Genomic DNA, 23,549 nt, shown 5'->3' with positions numbered 1-23,549 from the left:
TTGGCGTATCCAAACAAATTCTGGGGCATAAATAGTAAATAGCAATAAGATATTGGGCTTACAATACAACGAATATTGCATAAACAACACACTATGTGTTGTTGTTGTAGCGGCTACTAAACCCCGCTCGGGCCGGCTTGCCCGTTAACGTTGTCGCGAGGCTCGGCTAATACACGCGATGTATATTCCATTGTGCTTCTATTCTGTATTCCTCAACTGCCGGTTAAGGCATCCAATCCCGGACCATTTTGTGAATCCCGGGATATCGGGATCTTAGATTGGTAATCCCGGGATCCCGGGATTTTTCGGGATATTATTACCATTGATTAAAATATGCTAACAAACTAGTTTTGTAGTCTTGGTTTAATGCGAATAAAATAAAAATAAATTTGTGGTTTTAAGCAAAGAAATATAAATATCTTTTTAACCGACTTCCATAAAAGGAGGAGGTTATCAGTTCGTCGGAATCTTTTTTTTTGTATCTTTTTTTTATGTATGTTACCGCATAACTTTGGACCACGTCAACCGATTTCGATAATTCTTTTTGCATCGGAAAGGTAGTGTCTCAGAGGTGGTCCCATACTAATCTGGTTGAGATCCGATCAGTGGATCATGAGATATATATATATATATTTTTTTTTATATGGGAGTTGAAGTCGTTTTTTTTTTTGCTAAAAATTACTAGTTTTATATCAGTTTAAAAAAGTTAATTATAAACTTAATAAACCAGAAACTATGGAACTGAAATTCATTTATATTGCAGTCGCAGTCATTTTTACGAAATGTAAAAAGTAAGAGTGTTTATACATATACACATATGTCTAGTAATATTAGTATGCCACAACATATGTATATATACTCATGTATATATACAAGTATTTTTTCGACAAGCCGTTTGTACTGAAATGTCATCTCGAGCAAAAAAGTCATGTATAAGTTTACGTCTTCGTCTTCGTTCTTTTTTTCTGATGCACAATCAATAACTCTCTATTTTACCTTCCTTTTATTAGCTCGGGATGTAACTATGTAATATTGATGCGCCTAAAAGATGCAGCGATTTCTATTCTCAAGTTACTTACCTGATGACAGTGCGAATGGCAATTATAATAGGGAGGTTCTAGTTTTTTAAACTGTAATTTTATTTACATATTCTTCATAAAGGATCTCAATTAGTTTCCTATTAATGTCTTGTGGTAAAGCTCGTTTTACTTTTTGAAGTGCTTTTCCTAAAGTTTGTTTACAGCTGTACGGCTTGACTACTGCAATAGCTGTTTCTTTTTTCTTTCTCGAAATGCCTTTTGGCGCTTGCAGTTTTCTGCTTTTAGTTTTTTAGCGAGCGAAGAGTCACCACTTACTCGAACTTTCATATTTCTCCTATAATTTCGCTTCCTAATGGCTTCCTTTGCTTAGTGTGTCTTGGATTTTAAGTCATCTTCTTTTATAGCTGATCTCCACGCCTTTGCCCTTTCTGCTGCCGTCTTAGTCATCTATTCAATTAAAAAAAATGCTTCACTATTTCAATCAAATAAGTAATATCAAAATTTACCGTTCGGACGTTACGAAAATTAAGAGATCAAAATTGTTATACTGATTAGCATATATGTAATACTCCTATATTGGCAGTAAGAGCTAGTACCGTCCGAAAACACTACAGTACAGATATATCAATAAACACGTACGAAAGAAAAGGAACACATACGTTTATAAATAAACATGTACACAACACATATACAAAAACGGCACTCAAGTACACAATACATTGACAAAAATGGTACTAGACTGTCTCGCTTTGATTTCGGAATGCTTACACATTGAGAAGTTAGCTTACTGCCAGAAGTATTACATATATGCTGATTAGCTTTCCTGAGTACCTCGATTTTTTTCCTTGCAGCTCTAATGAAACTTACTTTAGAAATGACCGAGCTGTGTTCTTTGATCCCAACACATTCATTTTGCACAAAATAAACGTTATTTTTCGTTACGGACGTTATGCACTGAGCGCCTGAACTAAATTCATGATTTACAGTTATACGGTTGTGCTCTTAGTATTGCCATAACACCAGATCACAGAGTGAAGAGAGATCTCAGTAATAGAGAAAAAATTAGATGCATAACTTTAGTATATGTGCATAACGGAGTTTATGAAAACAAACAAAAAAACACATAGCGACTACATAGCAGAAGCCAGACATAGAAGATATGCATTTGTGGGCCGTGTAAATAAACAAAAAAAGAAAATCAACTTAATTCGAATAAAAGAGGTACGAAGGAAACTATTTGCCCCTATAACTTTACGATAGCAGCAAATATTTTTTTTGACTTCTGGTTGACCATTTGCTGGATTTACCCATATCCGAAGAAAAAAGGAAAAATGTGAAGCCAATCGAAATTGTGACACCAAATTTGGTGTCCGATATGAAAAAGAATGCGTCATATATATGTTATATATGTATGTATATTATAACATAGAATAAAAGTAGTGTTAGAATTGTAATATATTATTTGATTATTTGTAGGGTTGCATTTAATAATTCTTTTATGCCATTACAGTGTGTGAATGTCGTTTTTTTAATTTGGTCGTAAATTAAATTATATCCCGGGATCCCGACGGCTTGATCCCGGGATTTCGGGACTCAAAAAAGGTCTCGGGACTCCCGGGATTCGGGATCCCGAATCCCGGTACTAGATGCCTTACTGCCGGTCATCTATACTAGGGATGTTGCGAATGTGGAATTTTAGACATCGGCGGATGCGAATGCGGATGTCAAGTATTTTCAAGAAACAGTTAGAATCTAGCATAATTGCGAGATCGTTGTTTAAACAGCGCTTACAAGCCAAACCAGATGTGTCCGGTTTTTCTAAAGCTTTTTAAAAAGAATTCTTCATTCTCATTCCTTTCACTGTTTCAGAATTTGGGGAATCTGTAACTTGAAATGAAAATTTTGAACAAAATTCTGTTTTCAAAGTCGTGGCTGTCAGCCGAATCGGATCAGAATACTGTTATTTTGTAAAAAAGCACCCCGCCTTTTTATAAGCATTTGAATCTCAGATAGTTACGTAATTCATATCTTATTAAAGGTCAGACTTATAGTTTTTTAATTATTTGAGCATCCCTCCTCTTTATAGCCATACGTTGATCATTTCTGCTGGAAATCCCTATTGAAGGAGCTTACTCTTTGACTTTAAATAGTTTTACCACAGAAGTTTTTAGCCAAGGATCGAACGTATATCTATACGAAAAAAATATTGCCCGACAAGTAAACAAAATTACTGTTCTTTAAATTTTTGCTAAAAATAAATTGCCCAAAGAGCCCCATTTGAAATTATTGAAACGAATATATGTAACATCAAAAGCAAATCACAAAAATTTGGTTAAGAATTACAGTGCACACTTTCTTCTTTTTTGTCTAGTAGTTTTTTTAAGATTAGTCCAAAAAAATCATAATAAAGAAAGAAACCAATGCAGGTATTTAAAGAAGAGAAAACAAAAAATATTGTTAAATACATAACACTGTTTGCAAGTGAACTACTCAATTGTGATATACATATGTAAGTATGGAATAAGGACAGTCTTTTTAACATTTTATGTTTATAATATAAAAAGCTAATACGATGGCTTGGTGGCGAAAACGAAACGAGAAAAGAGAGTGTCAAACGAAAACGTGAAAAAAGTGAAAAATGACGCTATGCACAGTTGCAATTTCTTCAATATCCACACGGTTGCCCGAGGCAACAACGTAATGTTTCAAACCCGTGATACAAAATGAGAGATTGTTATCACAGTTTGTAATTTATAAATGCAATTTTATCCTCAATAGGAATGTTCTAATCAAAATCGTTGTAAACAGTATTTTTCTTTTAATCAATCCATGTTGAAATAAAAGTGAAAATAAAAAAATATTTTATCAGAACCGATCACGTTGTGATAGACGGAAGGCATGCTTCCAGCGTTTTAGACGTACGTACACTCCGAGGGCCAAAAACCGACTCGGACCACTATCTTGTGGTATCTAAGGTACGCACCCGCCTCTGTGCAGCAAAAAATGATCGCCCAACAATGCAAGGAAAGCTTAACGTCGAAAAGCTGCAATCACAACAGACGGCCAATTTATTCGCCACTCGACTCACACACCTGCTCTCTGAGAGCACTCTTTAACAATCCGACATAAGCGAGCAGTGGAACCATATTTCTCGATCATTAAGTACCGCCGCCGAAGAAGTAGTTGGATTTCAGCGAGCCCGAAAGAACAACTGGTACGATGAGGAATGTCAAGAAGCCGCAGAGAAAAAAGCGCCGACTGAAGTGAAGAAGGAAGCCAGACGTATTTACCGCAATAAGAAGAGAGAGGCCGAAATACGTATGTGCGAAGAGCTTGAAATGCTAGCCGACAGGAAAAACGCCGGAAAATTTTACCAGAGTGTTTGGCGATTTACGGAAGGTTTCAAGACCCGGGCGAACTCCTGTAAGAACAACAATGCCGAATTAGTGACCGATGTCCAGAATGTACTTAAATTATGGAGGGAACACCTTTTCACCCTAGTGAATGGTAGCAGCGCTGAAATTAGTGGAGAAGACGAACCCGAGCCCCGAGTCGATGACGATGGAGTCGATGTTCCACCACCTGACTATGACGAGGTACGAATAGCGCGCTTGGAAAACAACAAAGCTGCTGGAGCTGACAGCCTGCCAGCTGAGCTATTAAAGTACGGTGGCGAGGAGTTGATAAGGTGCATGCATCAACTCTTATGCAGAATATGGTCAGATGAACGCATGCCCGACGACTGGAATTTAAGTGTGCTCTGCCCAATCCACAAGAAAGGCGATCCCGCCATTCGCGCCAACTACCGCGGTATCAGCCTTCCTAGCATAGGTTATAAGGTCTTATCTAGGGTATTGTGCGAAAGACTGAAGCCCACTGTCAACGAACTGATTGGACCTTATCAGTGTGGCTTTAGGTCTGGCAAATCCACCATAGATCAGGTATTCACAATATGCCAAATCTTGGAAAAGACCCGCGAGAATAGGATCGACACACACCATCTATTTTCGATTTCAAAACCGCTTTCGACAGCACGAAGAAAAGTTGTCTTCATGCCGCGATGTCTGAATTTGGTATCCCCGCGAAACTAATACGGCTGTGTAAAATGACGTTGAGCAATACGACCAGCTTCGTCAGAATAGGGAAGGATCTCTCCGAGGCGTTTGATACCAAACGAGGTTTCAGAAAAGGTGACTCCCTCGTGTGATTTCTTTAATCTGATGCTGGAGAAGATAATAAGAGCCGCAGAACTGAACCGCTCAGGCACAATACTTTACAAGAGCGTAGAATTGCTGGCGTGTGCCGACGACATTGATATTATCGGTAAAAACAAGGGCTAAGTCTGTTCTGCCTTTTTGGGATTGGATAAAGAAGCAAAGCGAATGGGTCTGGTGGTGAACGAGGACAAAACGAAGTATCTCTTGTCATCACACAAACATTCAGAGCATACACGTCTTGGCACCCACGTCACTGTTGACAGTTACAAGTTTGAAAAAGTAGACTACTTCGTTTATTTGGGAACCAGCATTAACAGCAATAATAATGCCAGCCTTGAAATCCAACCGAGAATCACTCTTGCCAACAAGTGCTACTTTGGACTGAGTAGGCAATTGAGAAGTAAAGTCCTCTCTCGTCGTACAAAGATCACACTCTATAAGTCACTCATCATGCCTGTGCTGGTGTATGGCGCGGAGGCATGGACAATGAAAACATCTGATGAAGTGGCTCTTGGAGTTTTCGAGAGAAGGATTCTGCGAAAGATTTACGGACCTTTACGCGTTGGCGATGGCGAATTCCGCAGACGATTTAACGATGAGCTGTATGAGCTTTACAACGATATAGACATAGTGCAGCGAATTAAAATTCAGCGGCTCCGCTGGCTTGGCCATGTCGTTCGAATGGACAGAAACGCCCCTGCTCGGAAAGTATTCAACGCGGGCCGCGATGCTGGTAACAGAGGAAGAGCCTCCTCTGCGTTGGAAAGGCCAGGTGGAGAAGGACTTGGCTTCACTTGGCATTTCCAATTGGCGTCAGTTAGCACAGAAGAGAAATGACTGGCGCATAGTGCTTCCCTTCCATATAAAATGTTGGCAAAAGTAGAATTAAGGACGGATTTAAATGAAAGTTACTAATTAGATAAAATTGAAGACGCTAAATTCAAAACTGCAATTTGTTTTTAGATAGCTTTCATATTTTCACTGTAAATGCAGTTTGAAGTTGAAAATGTGGGTTCTTGTGGCTTTTACATAGGTATATACTAGGGATGTCAATCCCTATAATTTCTTTAAGATCGCATTTCCATCAAAAGAAGGAATAATTTTGCTTCGCTCAAAATGGAATAGGTGATGCACTTATATATTTATTTTTTACTTAAATGTGTTAACTTTTTTATTATTACCTAAATATACTGATAATATTTTAAATTGATCTCAAACAGTGATTTAAAAAATTTTATATAGTTACATAGGCAGTTACTGCTGTACCAAATACAGTCACTTACAAAAATATTTTGCATCGATTTTTTTGCAATATTCAAAATATTTTTCCTGGTATTTTTTTGTTAATTTACAACAAAAATCATGTAAATCAAAATTTCACACTTTAGAGAAAGTTGGTTTAAGTTCACCAAATTATCATAAAAATATCAAACTTTTTAATCATAATTTTTACAAAAAATTCTATTAGGCAGTTTTATAGCCCATTCAATTTAATACAATAAAGTGCAATTTTAAAGTTGCTAAAAACTCCCTTGATTTTTGAATTTTTTTTACTGACGATGTTGGGCATTTTTTTCCTTATATCGAATTTTTTGTGGCAAAAAAAAACTATAAAATGTCAACGGGATGTTTTAGCAACTTCAAAATTGCACATACATATAAATTTTTTTAAATTAACAAAAAAAATACCGTGAAAAATATTCTGAGTATTGCAAAAAAAATCTATGCAAAATATTTCTGTGAGTGACCGTATATGCATTTCTACTTGTAGTACAAAAACTATGTTATAAATTAATGAGGATATGTACATACATACATACATATATGTTTGTTTTTTGTTGATTGAAAATACTGATTTATCGCCTTCATAAATATGTAAATGAATTACAATAAATTGTACTTTTTTTTGTTATATCAATCTGATTTAAAATACTATAATAGGATGATCACAGATGTGTTGCACTTTTGCCTGAATTTCGGGACGATCCCGGGATCCCGGGATTCTATTTTCAGATCCCGAAAATCCCGTGATCGACAAAACCCCGAAAATTGACATCTCTAGTATATACATATAGTTCGTTCTATTTTCAAAAGTGAGGTGTCAAATGACATGGCTTGGCCTGTAGATGTGCAATAAAGTTATTCATTTTTGAAAAGGGTTGCCACCTGTTAAATATTTTATTAAAATTATTTAATAAGTTAAATGAATTAGATATTACAATGTGGGTATAAATTAAACTAGTTTTGAAAATACTTTACTTCTAAACGACACCTAGAAGGGTTGCCACATATTTAAAAAACAAATTCGCTTTAATTAAGGGAAAAAGGTAACTGAAATATGTATGACAATATAAGTATCAGAAAAATGAAAAAATTTTACGTATTTAGAAAGTAATAAGTGAAGAGTACAAACATTCCTGAGTCCAGTAATTTAAAAGGAATGCAATCAGAACAAATCACTAATTGACAATGTATGTATTTGTAATAAATCAACAAATACGATGGCGTAATCCTATGGTTTGACGTAATTATTATTTAGCTTAACTAAATTCGACTATACAAACAGGTGGCAATCCTATTTGTAATATTTTTAAGCTAAAACCTTCTTAAACCTCTTTCGTCTGACTCCCTTATGGTGATACCTATCTATTTCAATTACCTAGTTCCTTTAATTCAAGTGAAATTTGATTTTTTAAACAGGTGGCAACTTTCTGCATGTAGTTAATACACATTTCGATTGATACCCATATCTTAATAATTCATTTAACTTATAAAAAAACTTGAATCTAATTTTTTAACAATCTAATTTTTTAACAGGTGGCAACTCTTTAAAAAAAATAAACCTTCTGTTATCCAAAAGTCAAGCTTTTTAATCTTACACTTCATTTTTGAAAATGGAACGAATCGTGCAGATCTCAAGGCACTGCCAAAAACTGAAAAAATTATTTTATGCATTAGGGAAAAACGCATTACTTCAGAAAGTGCAAAAAATTAGCAGGTTTTTATTTCTTCTTTTGAAAGCTAAAAGCCCGTACTATTTAATAAAATAATAAAAAATAACCTATTTTTACATATATTTTTTATTCATTCCATTAAAATTTACCATTTTTTGAAATTTCGTTTTAAAAAAATTGTTTTCTGGAATACCGCAGGGGCATCCTGTGTTTAATTTTATTCCAAAATTTTAATTGCTGTAATTCTTTACCATCCATATGGAAACAAGAAGCGTCAAACCAACATTTTATTTCAAAGAATATATTTTTGACATTTTTTTCTATGAAGAGCTTACGCATCGTTATGCTCTTATTAAAATTCTTAGTGTAAAATTTGTAGACTTTAGTGGCTTCCTGGCGGCATATAATTAATTTTTTTGGGAAATGTCTGTTTAATTCTGTTTAGTGGATAAATTGTCTTTACAAAAATACCAAACAAGTTTCCATTGCAGATAACGAATTTTTCGATTTTTGCCCACTTAGGCGGCACTGTGTGGTGTGCTGTTTTGGACTTGGCCAAAACCGCTTAGGCGGTTCCAGCACCAATAAAGAAGAAGATAAAATAATATGTATTAACAATTACACATTAGCATAAACCGCACAATTACATATACATTAAAGTAAACTTCACAGAACTGCAAAAATTCAGATTTTAATTGAAATTTGCTATTAACCAATATTCAAAACAAAACGACATGACATTCCAAGAGTAACGAAATATAGAAAAATATAAACAAAACAAGTTGAAGTTTGAAAGTTTGGTTCTCATGAGAGCCACGTCAAAATGGCTCCTACATGTATTTATGTGCTTTGGTTACCAGAAGTCGTAATCTCAAAAAGAAAATTTCGATTCGAATTTGATTTGATCACGGATGTCTTGATTGTGGCCCTGTATTACATTAAAACAAACAATTACTCTGCACTTCAAAATTTTTTGTTAAAATTAGGTTTGAAATGCTTGAAGTTTGCACCCCATTCGTTTGGCAGTCTCCCACGAAAAACGGATTGCAAACGAAAAATATTTCTATAGACAGTTTGCACACTTCTAGAGACAAATTTTTTGAAGCATTTTACAGGTATATGTAATTTTATAAGGACTAGTAGTTATAGAAAGATTTATATCGTTTCGACGTATTTTCCAAATGTGCCTTCAATTAAGGTGTTTTTGGAATAAAAATTACGCTCAAGATCGCAGAATATTTTATCTTTAAAAGTTAGTTTATTCTAAAAGCACACCTCTTGCTAAGGTATCAAATTATTCGTAATTGTTTGTAGAATACAATACATACTTAAAAAGTTCTTAGAATTCCGAAAATTTTCCACAGATTTTACTTTAGTTGTATTAATTAGTTTTTAAATTTTAGTCCCTATTTACATTTGCCAGCAGTGTAAACTTTGAAAGAAAAGTTCATTTGGCACGCAGGCCTTCGTCAATTAATTTATTCCATATCTTCTGTAACCATAGGCTAATTTTCTCCATTTTGAGTCCCTTATACTCCCCCTTCTGTCTAGCATAAGGCCTCATACTCAAAAATCGAATAGACTCGTAACTGGTGACTAGGACGGCCATTCATACGAACAACCCTATACAGCATTTCCTTTGTTTTGTCTTTTTTTATACAATGCCTAAGAAAAAATGCACCTGAAAAAGACTTGCGTGCCAAGTGAACTTTTCTCTCAAAGTTTACACTGCTGGCAAATGTAAATAAGGATTAAAATTTAAAAACTAATTAATACAACTAAAGTAAAATCTGTGGAAAATTAACAGTAAAATACTACTAAAAAAAAACCTGGGTAACAGTTATTCGTCGCCACGCTGTATAATAAATAATAAGTAAATGTGTTTGGAACGTACTTTTTTATTTAAAGTGAAAATTATTTTATAAGTAACAAAACGAAAGACAGTAATTAAATTTATATGCATTTAATAATACTTTTCGCGTGTACATATCTAATAAAGTAATTTGGTATGTCGAAAAAAGCTCGATGCAAAAAAAAAATTAAGTCAAACAATTTATTTTCTGGTTGAAAGAAGGTCATAATACTAGTGGCAGAAATAAAAGAAGCAGTTTTGTTTATTCAAAATTTTCATTTTGTTTTTATAAAAGTCTACCTCATATTACATATAATTAACTGCATATAAATGGGCATTTCTCTGACGTCATGATTTTTTTAAAAAGGTTATAATTTCATAGATATGATTAATTCCAAAACTTATTTTAAAAATTCAATGCAGTGTAAAACAAAAATATGGGTACCAAATGAAAGAATTTTTTGGGTTCACAAGGACGAATAGGAATTGAAAATGCCCCTTTAATTTATTTTATTTTTTAAGCTAATAAAGTTAGTCCTTAACATATAATTTTTTCAAAAATAAGAGTTGCAAAATTTCAAGGATATTCAAGGATAAAATTATAAAAGGGTATTTTCAATAACTACCCGTCCCTTACGCACCAAAAAATGGAATCTTTTTTAACTCTACAGAAGATTTTATTTGATACCCATACTGGTTTTTTAAGTACATAACACTAAAATTTTTAAATCATTTTTTAAATTACTCATATCTTTTAAATTTCAAAGTTCTTTTAAAGAATCCTGACGTCAGAGAGAAAAATTAAGAACGCAATTTTACTATATTTGGCTCTTGGTTTCGCGAATATATTGATTTTGTTTGTCGCAAGGTATTATATGGGTGTTTCCATCGGAAGGTCCACCACGACAAAAAAAATAAAAGTCATATATCTAACGTATTTACGGGCCGATTTGTCTGCTTTTTAAAATATATACTGGCTATGTAAGTAGAAACATGTTTGCATTAAATGGGTTTCTGGCGCCAAGGTTTAGATATTTCGAAAAACCGTATTTATGGTCCGATTTGGTTCGAATTTGGCGTATGTAGTTGAAACATAATAAGTCATAGATTTCCAACAAATTCACCCTGAATTGGCGCTGAAGTCAAAATATAAAGTATATTCTACATAAAATATATGTTTTATTTGCGTTAAAATTCATTTAAAAGCAATATTAACAAAAATATAACGGTGGAAATTTATGTCACGTGACGCTACGTCACGTGACGTTTCACACTTGGGGTTGTAAAAGAAAATTGAAACAAGTTGCATTAATTCAAAAAACTCGAAAAAAAACTAGAATTGCTCCAAATCATATTAAAATAAGTTTCATGAAAATAGCTATCCACAATTCGCAGAGTTTTGCGATTTTGTAAGAAAAGAAAAAATCTACTTCCATTTTTTGTCACGTAACGACACTCTCTTTAAATGCTTATATTTTAGGACCAATCAGTTCGATTCTTTTCATTTTTCGGTTAAATATAGAGCTAATTATGTGCTATACAATGGCCTAAAAAAGTTAAGGAAAACAAATGGTATTCCTTGTTTGTATCACATTGAAACGTACGACTGTCACGTATGCGACGCATGGAAATACCCATATGTATATTGAGCTACACATTTATAAAGAAATATTAAATATTAAATAAACAAAAGAAAAACCAAAGCCAAAACTGGTCAATATAAAGCGTTTCTATTATGCCACCAGTGTAAATTACAAATCCCGAAAATCCCGGGATTCTAGGCAAACAATTCCGGGATTTTCGGGCCTTAAAAAATACCGGGATCCCGGGATTAACATTCCTAGTATACATTGCGTTCATTTTAATCTCTTTGCTTTCTTTCCGGAAAGTATTGGTAGATTTTTAGCCTTTGTTGGTAAAAATGGTAGAAAATAAAATACAACTAAAAAGTTGTTAGATCTTCCAATAAAGTGGTAAAGTCCGTTCACTGAAGCAACAACATCTGTTATTACCTTAACATTGTAAACGGGGTTATAGTACAGATATGAAGTAAAACTAGTTGGTTTTCTTTAAATCGCAGAAAACATGGGAGCCAAAATTTCAAAGTTTTTTAACTGCAAGAAATCAATTTTATTTGTTAAAAACAAAAACATTATTTAGAAAGAAAAAACTGTTAATATTGCAAAAGTAAGTTTTGTATTTCGTTTATTAAGTCTCGGATAATAGAAAGTTTATGTTTTGAAGATTTTGTATGAGTTTGTTTGGACATTTTGAAAATCGGCCATTGTGGTACACAAGAGAAGAGGTCGGTTAAGGTATCACAATACCACATTACCCTCCACACGTAAATTTTTAATTACTTGTAACACCACTTTTATTCTAGATGCCAAAAATAGGGGAAATCCGAAAGTGGACCCAAGGCAACATGATATAGGCGATAACAGCTGCGTTATTGTAATGTGGTTCAGTATACCACATTACCCGAACTGTATATACCACATTACTAGGGCTCGGAATCTCATGCACTCAAAAATCGAAAATATGCGCATATAATATGCATTCAAAATTCAAAAATATGCGCTATAAACAAGTAAAATACGCAATTAAAAATATTTTCCTAATATTTTATTACCGGTACAAAACTAAATAACAAATTAGGGATGTCAGTGGCAAAAATACATCGATGTTTTTCTTTGATTCGATGCATCGAAATGTACATCGAAATTTTTCGATGCATCGATTTGCATAGGATTTTTCAGATAATATTTTACAACAAAATATGTTATTAGCAAAATTTTAGAAAATTTGAAATAAATTACTGCAACTGAGCTAATTATGTTTCTAACGGAACTTCTTGCAGCCATTTAAATTTTTTGGCCAAAGTCACTTCTTTTTTTTTGAACAATTGAAAAACTGGAATGACGGTTCAATGTACTGTAGATGTCAGTTTTCAAAAAACATCGATACATCGATGCATCGATACATCGACTATTTAAATATCGAGTGGAAAATTTTCGATGCATCGAAGCAAAACATCGATGTTTTCGATGCATCGATGTTTTTCCGACATCCCTATAACAAATGTACTTATTTTAACAAGAAAATAACGAAAACAATTATCGTCAAAATACAATACATATTTATACATAAAATTAGTTTACAATTTAGCAGACAGTCACAATCGTGTGGATATAGAAACATTGACACTTTAATAGTGGTTCAGATGAATGTTTGGTTGGTTTTAGTAGTGACAAGCTATTAGTAAGTTTGCCATTTTGATTCCACAACTCGTGCAACCTATAGCCATTTGGCGGCTTTAATGAATTTCAGTACGTCATACAGAGAGAGGCAGCATTCTGCAGGAATGGCTTGCCGAGTGTCTTAAGCCTCATCCTTGCGAGGGCTGGACACTCGCACAGGAAGTGTTCGACTGTCCGCGTTCGACTGTCCTTTTGAGCCAAGGTCATAGCAACTGCGACAAAACCTGTTGAAGGACAATCCAATCCTCTCGGCATGTACCCCACCGGGACAGTACCCTGCGCACACTGCAGTAAGTTGTAGGTATCTTCTGTTCATTCCTAAGAGAGCTTTGTTTTTAAGTGGGTCGTAGGACACCCAGAACTGCCGGCTAATCCTGTACGATCCTTCACGGTTCCACCTCTTCTTGATACATTTCAGTGATTTTTTTGTGGGACACGTTCAGTGCATATTAGGGTAATTTCGTATTGATCAGAGATAGGTATAAGAGAGTGCTTAATGGCCGCTTGGCTATCCGAGAAGATATTGAGAAGAATATTTTGTAAAAAATTATAGGTAATTTTTTTGTCAAGAATGAATAATGTCAGAATCAAAAAAAGCAGAAATATGCAAGACTATATGCGTTTATTGTAAAATATACTAAAATGTGCGCAATAAATATGCAGAAACAGGTATTTTTTGCAATATATGCAAAACTATGCATTTACTGCAAAATATGCAAAAATATCCACTAATGATTGAATGCCATTTTAAAGGGAATTTCATGATTCTTAAAGAAAACTTAACCATTTCCGTTGGAAGATGCCCAATAAAAACATGCATTTGCATTAGTTTCCGAGCCCTACGCATTACCCTCAAATTTATGAAGTACATAGGTATTTTTCGGGTCGTTTTTATTATTTTTTCAATAACTTAGCTATTTTTGAAAATATGTATTTCATTGAAAAATATTTTATAACTAAAGTTTCACTGTTCTCGAATAATAAATAATAGTTACAATAAAGCTCGTACATTTGCTACAGATCTCAGAAAACAAATACCTATACCACAATACCCGAAGTTCTCCTATGCTATTTTTATTAACCGACTTCAAAACAAGGAGAAGGTTATCAATTCGTCGGAATATTTTTATATATTTTTTATATATATTTTTTTTTTATGTATGTTACCGCATAACTTTGGACCACGTCCACCGATTTCGGTTTCTATCGGAAAGGTAGTGTCTCCGAGGTGGTCCCATACTAATTTGGTTTAGATCCGATCAATGGATCATGAAAAAATTAAAGGTACTTCTAAATTTTTAAATGAGAATTGAAGTCGGTTGTGGTTTTTGCTTAAAAATTACTTGTTAGATATCTAGTATGTTGAATCAAAACACACATCTGTGTTCTTTTAAGCACGTCGACATTAATTTCTAAATTAGAAATTATAGTAATAAGCATGTAATTTCAAATTACATTTTTACTGAAAAAACCAACAGTATTCTTTAAAACAGGGGCTCCCAAACTTTTAAGATAATGGAACATACACTAAATACCTTTGATTTTATGGAACCCCACATTAACTTAAAAATCCCACATAAATTCAGATGCACTGCATTTTGAATATTAAAAAAAAAGTTTTACTAGAAATTGTATTCATACTTTAACTTTATATATGAAGCTAACACTAGCCCGAAACTCGTTCAGAGACACAGACTTAAATGTGTGTTTCAATGTCGAAGGACTCTGAAGATCTATGAATGCTTCGAACGAAATCAATACTAGTAGTATACCTACGGTGACCATCCGTCCTGTATTATACGGGACAGTCCTCTTTTTTGACCAGTTGTCCTGCCAATTAATTTATTTTATACAGGACGCCAAATGTTCTGTATTTCTTTTATTGTCCTGTATTTGTCCCGTATTCGGGCTTGCCTATGAGCAAGTCTGAATGCCTGTGCTTCGAATCGAGGAATACATACAGTGACCAAAATTTAAATTAGGACTCTGCATTTTAGCAAGGTTTTTCTTTTGTTTATTTAATGTTTTTTTTTTTAAGAAGAGCTCTTTTCCTAACAAATACCATAAGTCGAAATTTCCGACTTTGTGCAAAAACTATGTGAATTAATTCTGCAAATTTTTACTAAAATTTCAATTTTTTTATCAGAACCTTTAGAAAAAAAATTTATGCAGTTTTGTAGCTCATTAAAATTTAGTATAATAAAGTGCAAGTGCAACGCGCTGCTCATTTGCTTCCCTATCAACAAATTGTCAAACATACTAACTTTGTATGAAAAAAAAACGTAGCACTATCGACAAAAAAAAATTTCCAAAAATTAACGGTAAGTCCTAGCTACTTAAAACTTGCACTTTATCGCACTAAAATTTAACTAAACTTTTGTAAAAAAATTTTGTGGAGTAAAAATCTCGAGAAAGATATCCTACAAATTTGTGATGATACTATAAGGGCCGGTTACTCAATGTCTGGTTAACACTAATCTGCGGTTAAACATCGTTATCGACGTCTTCGACTCCATGCATACAACAGGAAGTCGGTAACGTCGATAACTATGTTTAACCGGAGATTAGTGTTAACCAGACATTGAGTAACCGGCCCTAAGGATACTATTTCAGGGCTAATGCAAAAATCTAAGATCAAGTAAGAAGGTGTTAAGATCTGTTAGCTTTTATGGAAGAAAATAAGCAAAATTATTTTTTGTCCCGTATTCGGCTCGCATAAACTTAAGTATACAAATATCCGACACATTGACATGACATTTCACATTTCCTTTGGTACTTCGTCGCGTTTCTTGCAGAATGTTGTAAAAAAGTGGGATACATTCAATGCTTTTCTTTTAAACACACATGATAATTTGTTGATTTTCTTGGAAAAATGTAGTAATTTCACAGATATTTAAATATGCCGGCAAGATAAGCTAATTTTATAAGACCGATATTCGAATAATAATATTTTGGAGCTCACACTTTTGCTAAGTTTTTGGCCGAGCTTTCTCTTCAATTTGTGGTGTGTTGTTACACAAATGGAGGGACCTACAGTTTTACGCCGCCTCCGACCGGTAAATGGTTTATATGAGAAGCTTTTTCATGGCAGAAATACACTCGGAGATTTATCATTGCTCGCTGAGGGGCGACCGCTGTTAAGAAAAAACTTTGTTCTCTATTTTTTTGCGATATTACTTTGACCTGGGCTCGAACCCAGGTTCTTCGAAGTGGTAGGTTGCACCTCTAACCCCTCGACTACAGCAGCCAACAACAAAAGTGAGACGTTTAATTTGAAAGTGGCATAAGTCACTTCACACCTCTTGTGCTTAAATGATCGGTTACTGAACGCGTCGGTTATTCGTTCAACTGCATCAACCAAAGGGTAAAGGTTTTGTCATTAACAGGGAACGGATTTTATGAAAATTGCCCTTTTTTCTAAAGAGATAGAGTATATTCGATTAAGAATGTCCACGATTTAGCTTTCCCTGATTCCATATATACACATTTGATGTTGCCTTTTTTAAGATATTTGCCTTTTTTGCCTATTGTACCTTTAAAAAAGTGATTATAGCGAGGAAAAAGCCAAAGCCCCTATGCCCGTATAATACTACGTTTTTTTCCTGTATTTTTCATTTGAAATACAAACAAAAAATCTGACGAAAGTCAAATTACAAAAACAATTCGGCAATGTGTTAGAGAGAAACAAATTCTGTGTGAAAAGCAGCTGAGTTTTGACATATCCCTACCGAAATTCAAATAAACGAAATTAAAATTTGCGTAAAACAGTTTTGTTACATTAAAAAATTAAATGAAAGTGGCAAGACAATAACGTATTTAATTTAATTGTATTTCCATTTTGTTTATGATAAGAAAATAACTCGTCTGGCAAAATGCAAACAGCTGTGTAAGAAAAACGAACGAAATACAGCCATCTGCCAAAAAAACCTAACGAAATACAAGTTGGCCGGACTGTTTTTAACAACCTAGTTGGTTTTTCGTCAGTTTTTCGTTTATTTTTTGGTATATAGCTTACTCCCTTACACAAGTACTGAAATCGTATATAACTTTCTCTTTCTTTCAAAATACAGTGTAAAATACACTCGAAATACAAGAAAAAACGTAGTATCATACGGGTATTATTCCTGATAATATAAAAGTTTCAAACGTTCCATATTTAAATTGGGCGCCACTTGTATCACCTCAGGTCGAGCGCACGTTTAGCGTCCGTTGAACATTTTTCTGTAAACAAGTGTTATTTTTCAGTTTTTGTCTTTTTTAGTGCCTTCTTTTGCCTTTTTGCTGTTCCTAGTGCCTTTCCCAAATTTTTTTATTAGTGTTTCAGATAGATAAGGTCCGTCATTTAATAATAGAAAGGTTTTGTAATAAAACAGTATTATCGCTCACACACATAAAATCGGCTCCTTTACTTGTGCAGAATGTTGCTCACTCTACAGTTTCTAGTTATATTAGTAATAAAACCAAAAATGCTGCATACTAAATATTTGTTGGCATCACCTTCGTTTGCGTAAATTTCTGGAACAAGTCTAGAATAGCGACCGTTTAGCTACAAAATAACCAAAAATGCCGATTGATAGAACTTTTTACGCTGATTTCAACGCGCAGGTAAAAAATAAAGAAGATATAATTTATTTGCTTTATTTATATTTTTTATTATCACTAAATTCTTAAACCCAAAGGTAGATCATGATGAAATATCAACATCAAATTGAATCTAATAACTTATACTTTCTACTTAATATAAATTTCTTTACCATTAATTATGCAGGTTTTATTTTAAAAAGGTTATTTCATGAAAAAATAACATTTGTTGATTTTTCAGTGGGTTTGGTTTACAAATATAAAAGATCATATAAATTATGTACATCAGCTGAAAGATAAATTAATTATCCTTACTTTGACGTCATTAGTTTTTTAATTGGTTATGTATGTAGTTCATAAGATATTAATATTCAAAAAATCAAAAAAATTAACTTTACCCTTCTAGAACGTCTTTATTTTTTACTTGCGCCAAATAATTTTGGCATGGTTGAAATGAGCGTAAAAAGTTCTATTGATCTGCATTTTTCTTTTTTCCATAGCTGAACGGTCGGTATTCTAGATTTGTTCCAGGTAATTACGCTAACTTAAATTAAAATGCATATTGTTGGGACACAATAGTTTTTGACCCTTGGCGTGAATAAAAGAAAACGCACGAGTTTAAGTTTTAACAATTTAGTAACTATAATAACTCTTCTCTCCTTAGATGCTAAGCGAACACTGACTCTTTTAGTTCTTTTCGTAGTTGCAGGAATCCACATCAAGACTTACGTACCTATTTACATACATATTTATACTGCTTTTATTTACATACATACTAAAGAGAATGAAAATAACAGAATGCATGTGCAATTCCTATACAGTGGGTCTACAAATTCAATATTCAATTTGATGAGTAAATCTATATTTAACAAATTATTCTAATACGCAACATGCTGTTGTTGTTGTTGTTGTAGCGGCTAGAACAACCCCGCCCAGATCGGCTGATATCTCAGTCGTTGTCGTCGAGTTCCACTAACGGCAGCCCCAAGAAGCGTGCAGCCTCTATGGGGTCAGTCCATAGGGACGACGCCGTTAGGGTTGTGGGGTTTTCCGGGCATGCGAAGAGATGTTTCGAGCCGTGAGGGGTCTCTCCGCATGCCGGACATTCGTTCGGCAAATTCGCATTTAACCTACACAGGTAGGAATTTAGCCTGCTGCAGTAGCCAGAGCGAAGTTGGGCTATTGTTCTGGTCTGCCGAGGCAGATGGAGCTACGTCATGTCAATGTCCGGTGTTTGTGTGCCTAGAACGGCATTCACAGGTCTTGAGTCTACATAACTCGAGACTGCGTCCCTGTGAATGCCGTTCAGGGCCTGTCTATGAGCTGACGGGTCCAGAGGCTGCTTAATGAGCATCTGGACTTCGTCCGTCAGTTCATATAGATGCCTCCTGACGTGCCTCGGCGAGGGCTCCTCTGCAAGCAGCTGTCTATTTGGGTGGCCACATCTGTGGCTCCCAACAAGAAACTGCTTGCAGAGCATCGTGTTGTGCTCCCTAATTGGGAGCATTTTTGCCTCATCGTGGAGGTGGTGTTCTGGTGTCATCAGGTGGCATCCTGTCGCTGTCCTGAGTGCTGTATTTTGTACCGTCTGTAGCTTCGTCCACTGCGTCCTACTAGTCCCCGGCGACCACACTGGTGCTGCGTAATTTACAACCGGCCGGCCTATAGCCTTGTATGTTGCCAGCAACGTTTCTTTGTCTTTGCCCCAAGTACTGCCGGCTAGCGACTTGAGGACCTTGTTACGGCTCTGTACTTTATTGACAATAGCGGTTGTGTGCGCAGAGAAGGAGAGCAGGCTGTCGAATGTTACTCCGAGTATTTTAGGATTATTCACCGTCGGAATTGGTGTGTCACCGACGTGAATTCCTATCGGTAGCCTGACCTCCTTCGTCCAGGTTGTGAACAGGGTCGCAGAGGATTTCGTAGGGGAGAGGGCTACTTTGCAGTGAAGAAGCGAGAAAGGTCAGAGAGATATCCGTTTACTTTCGAACACAAGTCATCAATTCCATTCCCAGTCGCCATGATCGAGCAATCGTCGGCGTAAGAGACAATCGAGACTCTCTCTGGTGGTTGAGGGAGCTTTGAAATGTAAAAGTTAAACGGGAAAGGACACCACCCTGTGGAACCCCCTGTTTTATTTTTCTAAGTTTGCTCGATTTGTCTCTAAACACTACCGACGAGTGTCGACCACTCAGATAATTTGCCGACCACCGTTTGAGCCTCTGTGGGAGACAGGAAGCCTCTATATCTTCTAGTAGCGTGGAATGGCTGACAGTGTCAAAAGCCTTTGACAGGTCCAACGCTACTAGAATCGTTCTCTCACAGGGACGTTTACAGTTAAGGCCACGAGTTATCTGAGTGTTTATGGCGTTAAGTGCTGTTGTTGTACTGTGCACTTTACGGAAGTCATGCTGATGCTTCGCTGGGGTCAAGTGGTTTGTGAAGTACGGGAGTAGCAAGGCCTCGAGTGTCTTCGCTACCGGGGATAGGAGTGTTATCGGACGATAAGAATCTCCTATGTTGGCGGGTTTCCCCGGTTTGAGCAGTGGGACCACTCTCCCCACCTTCCAGATGTCTGGGATGATGAGAGTGGCTATGGACAAGTTGAGGACCTCCGTTAGGTACGCTACCCCCGCAGGACCCAAATTTTTCAGCATCAGCATGCATATTCCGTCGGGACCCATGGCTTTGGAGGCTTTCGCCTTCCCGATGGCCACCTGAACTTCACCGCAAGTGAAAGCAAGGGGGGCACAAGTTGTTGGCAGTTTGTGCAGCCTTCTGGTCACTCGACGCTTGGCTTTGTCGACCGGAGGATGCAGTATGAACTGCCGGCTAAAATAGCTCGCGCATCGCTCCGGGTCCGACGAAGCATGGTCGCCGAAAGAAATTTCGACTCTGTCGTCGTGCTTCGTCGGATTGGACAGTGACCTCACGGTTGACCAAAGCTTACTCACACCAGAGGCGAAGTTGCAGGTCTTCAGATGCTCCTCCCACTTCTTCCGCTTATGTACGTTTACTAGTTGCCGAATCTCCGCGTTGAGATCCCTAATACGGGGATCTCCGGGATCGGCCTGACGAAGGCTGTCGCGCTCATCGGCTAGAACAGCCGCTTCGGCAGGGAAGTTTGGACGTGGGTCCGTTATACATCCTGCCGGTATGAAGCGTGCTGCAGCAGCAGTGATAGCCCTGCGGAACTTACGTTCACCGAGATGGACGTCGGTTGGTGTGGGAAGCGCAGTGAAGGTGTTTTCATTAAACTCCGCGTAACCTTTCCAATCAGCTTTAGAGAAGTTGATGTAGGTCCGGTGTTTAGCGGAGGCAAAGTCGGTTGGTTTATCTATCGAGATGACTATGGGTAGATGATCTGATGCTAAAGTCAGCATAGGTCGCCATGTTATGCTGTTTATCAGACCAGCGTTGACTATGGTGATGTCTGGCGAGCTGCTGCAGTTACCCATAATCCTGGTGGGTTCGTCGTCGTTCATTGTGCAGAATGTCGAATCGTCTATCTGCTCAGCCAATTCTGTTCCCCTACGATCGTCTGACAGGCTTGAATGCCAAAGATCGTGATGCGCATTAAAGTCACCTACTACCATACGGTTTTCACCTCTGAGGAGCGCACCTATATCAGGGTGATATCCTGCCGGGCAGCAGGTGACAGGGGGTATGTATATGTTAAATATTTCGAGCTCAACATCGCCTGACCGGATAGCAATGCCCTGACATTCTAGGGTGGTATCCCTGCGGTCGATGTCTGCTTCGATAAGACGATACTGCACGGTGTGGTGCGTGATGAACGCTAAGCCACCACCTTTATCTCGCTCGCGATCTCGACGGTGCACGTTGTACCCGGCACAATTCAACAATGTTGAATTGCTGTGCAACTGCGTCTCTTGGACCGCAGCTATCAATATACCATGCCGACACATAAAGACGGTTATCTCGTCAATCTTGCTCTGTAGCCCGTTACAGTTAAATTGAAGGAGCTTCATGTGGTTCGGGAGACGTGTTGTGACGTGGGGTGTAAGGGATGTGTGTATTCTTACTGCCGTTGGCTGTGTGCGCTGCTGTGATGGTTGCCGCCCAGTGGTGGTGGCGGGAGGCGTCGCAGTTGGGGTCTGCAACCGAGCCGCGCAACACGGGCCCTCGAAGTTCCTCGTCCAGTCTCGCGTGGTACGCAGACCTGAGCATGCCCTAAAGTGGCACCAGCCAAGGCAGGTATTGCACTTGACTGATGTCACATTACGGAATATCCTGGTCTGACATACCGTGCAGATTGTAGGAGGAACCAGGAGTTGTTGGCGGCGGCGTGTGGGTGGTGGTGCGGCTGTGTGTGTTCTATGGTCTGTCGTGGCTGTGGTATGGTCTGTGGTGTTATTATGTTGTTGTGCTGTGGTGACTGTGTGAGGATGCTCTGGTGGACTGAGGTTAGCCGTGGAGGCTGCTCTGTTTGAGCAGCAGGGGGCCACATACGACGTGGTCCACTGCCGATGTGTCCGTAGTCCTGAGCAGACTCTGAGGTGACACCACCCCTCGCAAGCATTGCACTTGACAGAGGTGGAGTTGTGGTGTAGTCGTCTCTGGCATACACAGCAGGTGTAGGTTTCTGGCCCTGGGTTTGACTCGATGCCAGCCCTGAGTAGGAGAAAACGTAGCGAATGTAGCCCTATGGACGAACAACTTCTCAGATACTTCGCCGACCTAAACGGGGTTAGATCGCCGAAACAACAGCCCTTGATCGGGTAAAACCCGAGTCATTCCGGTACGTAGAACCGGCTGTCGTGGGAATGTACGCAACATGCCGGCGCCCTTGGTGTATCTACCGGATCATCAACTCATTTCATCAGGCTTTCGGCAATACAGCAATTTTATGTATCGCACGTCCACAACACGCACTGCTCCAGAAGCATCAGAGATAGTATTTGTAACTCGTAATAACAGCCATTGCTTTGGCGGCAAGTTTTCTTCACAAACTACCACTACGTCACCTTGCTGTAAATTAGGCTTTCTAGCTGGCTACTTAACTTTTCGCTGTAACTCGTGTAAATATTCACGAGACCATCTTTGCCAAAAGTGCTGTTTAATTGCTGTCAATCTTATCCACCGATCCATTAAGTTAATTTTGTTGTGTTCAACGATCGGTTCGGTAATACCTACTAGAGGTCCACCTGTCGAGAAATGACCTGGGGTAATCGCCACTTCATCGCGTGGATCGTTCGACATCGCCGTCAACGGACGAGAGTTCAAAATCGCCTAAATTTCTGCGATTACCGTAGTTAACTCCTCGAACCTCAAAAATGCTTGGCCGAGAATACGCGTCAAATGATATTTCGCCGATTTTACAGCCGCCTCCCATAAGCCACCAAAGTGTGGCGACCGTGGCAGTATGTGACGTAAATTTATGTTATTAGCTGCACAGTACTTGGAAATTTCACCTTGCGTTTGTTGTTTATGAAACGCTGTACTAAATACCTTTAGCTCTCTTCGCGCTCCAACAAAGTTCTACCATTATCACAAAACAACTGCCCACATAAGCCGCTACGAGCTACAAATCGTTTTAATGCAGCAACAAAAGCTTTCGCAGTCAGGTCCGATACAACTTCCATATGAATCGCCTTTGTTGCGAAACAAATAAAGACCGCAAC

General features: G+C 37.2%; 1 protein-coding gene across 1 annotated transcript in view; it reads left to right on the top strand.

Moving 5' to 3' along the window:
• The window catches only part of LOC118734315 (A-kinase anchor protein 1, mitochondrial), a 132,243-nt gene that overhangs the window by 39,557 nt on the left and 69,137 nt on the right, over nucleotides 1-23,549 (top strand). The window lies entirely within an intron of this gene.

Source organism: Rhagoletis pomonella, unplaced genomic scaffold (assembly GCF_013731165.1).
Source record: "Rhagoletis pomonella isolate Grant_MI unplaced genomic scaffold, Rhpom_1.0 Rhpom_scaffold_00002, whole genome shotgun sequence".
NCBI classification, from domain to species: domain Eukaryota; kingdom Metazoa; phylum Arthropoda; class Insecta; order Diptera; family Tephritidae; genus Rhagoletis; species Rhagoletis pomonella.
The sequence above is the reverse complement of the archived record's forward strand: the minus strand, read 5'-3'. Positions and strand labels throughout refer to the sequence as shown.